The 3,640-nt window shown below is 34.0% G+C and overlaps 1 non-coding gene across 1 annotated transcript; it reads right to left on the bottom strand.

Moving 5' to 3' along the window:
* Positions 1–3,333: 3,333 nt before the first annotated feature.
* On the bottom strand, positions 3,334–3,407 carry Trnat-ugu (transfer RNA threonine (anticodon UGU)). Its single transcript has one exon. It is a non-coding gene; the product is annotated as a tRNA-Thr (tRNA).
* Positions 3,408–3,640: the final 233 nt, after the last annotated feature.

Genomic DNA, 3,640 nt, shown 5'->3' with positions numbered 1-3,640 from the left:
CCATTTCAGTCAATTGTCTAAAGTATCATACATCATCTTAATCGGCACGTGAAATCATATAATTAAAACACTTAGAAAAATGAGTTTACACTTGTTTTCATCGTTGCCAAACATATCGGAGCATGCGCATTCGAGCAAACCACCTGCAAAATAAGTCTTACACTAATTATTTCGAGTTAATTTTTTTCCTTCCATTTCTGCCTTTCTTTCTTTTATATAAGACTAAGTAATAACTTCACATGAGCCTTGACTTCATGATTCATTTCGACGTATACCTACTTGACAATCAGTGTTTATTTAAAATGAACAATCTCCCCTTGGGATATTACATGAAGAATTGGAGACTAAAATTTGCTTGTGGTGACCTATATATATATATATATGCCTACATGTACTATGCATTTTTTTAATAAGCCTAAACTGATAAATGATAACTATTTTATATTATAATTAACAGTTTTTTTTTTTAAATCATGTTATTTACAAATATGAAATTCTAAATTATTTAGTTATTAATTTCTTTTTAATGAAAATGATCAGCGATGATAAGTTGCAATATTTCCATTTCTATTCGTTTTCTCCAGTGGTAACTCTGAAAGTTAGTGAATTTGATTTCTTGATCATTATTCCGGCATGTACATTTTGCCAAGCGATGCGTCAAAAGCTAAGGAGGCCTAATGTGCATGTAAATCTCGTGCGTCTGTCTGTGTTTGACGGTAAGGAGTACATGTGTAGGCCTACTTGTGAACAGGAACAACCCCCCCCCCCCCCCGATATTCAACCCAGGGGCTTGTTGGAGATTATATTTATTACACTTATTCATCATATGTACCATTTGAAAAAATCGTGAAATCCCCAAAATAATCGTTTCACAAAAAATACCCCACTATACCACGCAGCCATGTTTACATATTTTAAGAGAGAAAGGTATGTCACTCCGGTTTGGTTACGTTGTACCCACACTGGTCTTTCTGTATGGAACGCCATCACTGCCTTATAGCATAAAACTATGCATTCATTATGTCAATCTATCATAACGTGATGTGAACATATCTTATATGTCAATTTTTTATGGGGTGATGTAAAAATATCTTTACATCATGTCAATGCTGCATTACATGAAGTAAACACATTCTTCCATTATGTCAGCACTTTATAACTTGAAGTTTGAAGTTCATTATGTGAAGTGAAAATATGTTTACATTGTGTTAAAACTTTATTACGTGAAATGAATGTTTCTTTATATCATTTCATTTCTTTAATATGTGATCAAAATTGATATTGTTTCAGTAAATTGTGTTTTATATATTTAACTTATATTACATTGAAAACAAAAGTTCAAGTTTTTTGAGAGTGTATATGTCCATTTACAGTGTAACTCATTTATTGTTGCAGAAAAAATTTAATTTTGGCATAGATTTACGTAAGATTTTATAACGTTTTTTAAGTACAGGACGTTGTAAATAAAACAGTACGACATGCATTTAACTCTGGACACGACATAGTCCAGACTTTTTACTTCCATTTCTCATTGTGATATCCAAAATATTTTTATATCACTTGGTGGGATTTATTAGCAGTATCCCAGGGTCTTATGTTGAACTCACAAACATCTCAACTTCTAAAGATATGGAGTCCTAAAACTCAGAATCCCATGGGAGAATGGTGGGATTTTCAGTCCCACCAGCTATCCCACGTTTCTCCCATGGGAGAAAAAATGTCAGATGGGATATTTTCTCCTAGGGGATTTTTTCTCCCATGAATTTGTTCAAATGGGATACATTGGCGTCGGAAGCAAATTGAAAGTGGGGGGGGCTATGTGTAAAAAAAAAAATTTGTACCTTCAAAAAAACCTGACAAGCAAAAAAAAAAGGGTCCTTTTCCCAAACATGGAAATCCTATTTCGTTGGGGGGGGGGGGGGGTGTCGAACTTCAGTACCAAAATTTTTTTCAAAACACCACCACTTTCCCCATTTTTAACCTATACTAAGATATGTCTGTGGAAAGTGGGGGGGGGGAGCTAAACCTCCGAAGATATTCAATGTCTATACTAAGTATATATTTGGGAAAAAAAGTGTGGGGGGGGGGGGGCTAAGCCCCCCTAGAACCCCCACCCCCCCCACCCCCGGTTCCGACGCCTATGGGATAAATCCCACGGATGTTGACAATGAATTATTTTCCCCAATACATTGTTATAGTTGGTATATTTTATATATATATTATGATGAGAAATCTGTCATTGTCATACTGTATGCGATATATTTCATGTTTCACAATGTATGGAAGAAATTGTTTGATTGTCAATATCCGTGGGATTTATCCCATTTGAACAAATTCATGGGAGAAAAAATCCCCTAGGAGAAAATATCCCATCTGACATTTTTTCTCACATGGGAGAAACGTGGGATAGTTGGTGGGACTGAAAATCCCACCATTCTCCCATGGGATTCTGAGATTTAGGACTTCATATCTTTAGAAGTGGAAATGTTTGTGAGTTCAACATGTAGCATAGCAGAATTTTGTGTATATAACTTTAAAATTGTGTTTTTATTTTTATGCGTTTATAATTATGAAATATAGGTAGATAAATAGAAGTTTTACAAATATATAAAATTACAAAGTTATTAAAAGTGTTTGTGTTGATTTATTTTACAATTTTGTTAAATTAAATTTTCGGTAAAATTGATAGGTACGCGAACTCCTGTGAATTAATCATTTTCCCGCCAAAACTCTATTGAGCGATTGGTTTAGTAATATCACATGGCTAGTGACTATAGACAGGTTTTGAATCTATTGGGGGTGTTGGTCACTCTTGTCCAGTGCTGTGGTTCCAGCAGGTTGTGTCTATATTTAGTTTACTTTAGTGGACTTTGGATTTTCAGTCATGTTTAGCACAGCACTTAATAAAATTACCAGATAATTTGGAGAGCCTAAATTCCATAATTTTGGTAAGTTGTTTGTTAAATATTATTTGCAAATGTAAGTGTTAATAATTGTTTTATTTTATCACTGAACTTTCATAATTAAATAGGTTCAGTGGAGATCACTTTATAAATTAAATTTATAAGTGTTTAAACTATAACTATATTGAGTAAATGCGTTCAGATACGTATTAATCAGTGAGAAACTATTTTATGATTAGTGTTTTGTATTATATTATGAACACTTGATTATTATATACATTGCTGAGGTTTTGTACATTGTTTTACAGGGCCTATTATCATAATTGTCTTGATTACCATGTGTGAAACGAATTGGAATTGAAATAATATAACCTGCTGAACTTTGAAACCTGTTGTTTTATTTCAATATACAACCAAGGTTTACATTTGGAGCCCCCAGTGAGGATCGAACTCACGACCCCTGGTTTACAAAACCAGTGCTCTAACCACTGAGCTATGGAATACTGCTTTGAAATCCCACCAAGTGATATAAAAATATTTTGGATATCGTAATTAGAAATGGTAGTAAAAGGTCTGGACTATGTCGTGTCCAGAGTTAAATGTCGTACTGTTATAAATAAATAGATAAACTAGAGGTACTGTGAGCGATGAGCTCACTAAATGATACCCCCCGCCCTCCCATATGATTATAACTGGTGAAACAGTCCATGTTTTCCTGTGGCCGGGAAACCCAAAAT

Source organism: Saccostrea cucullata, unplaced genomic scaffold (genome assembly GCF_032062105.1).
Source record: "Saccostrea cucullata isolate Sc308-1 unplaced genomic scaffold, CSIRO_AGI_Scuc_v1 ctg278, whole genome shotgun sequence".
Taxonomy (NCBI): domain Eukaryota; kingdom Metazoa; phylum Mollusca; class Bivalvia; order Ostreida; family Ostreidae; genus Saccostrea; species Saccostrea cuccullata.
The sequence above is the reverse complement of the archived record's forward strand: the minus strand, read 5'-3'. Positions and strand labels throughout refer to the sequence as shown.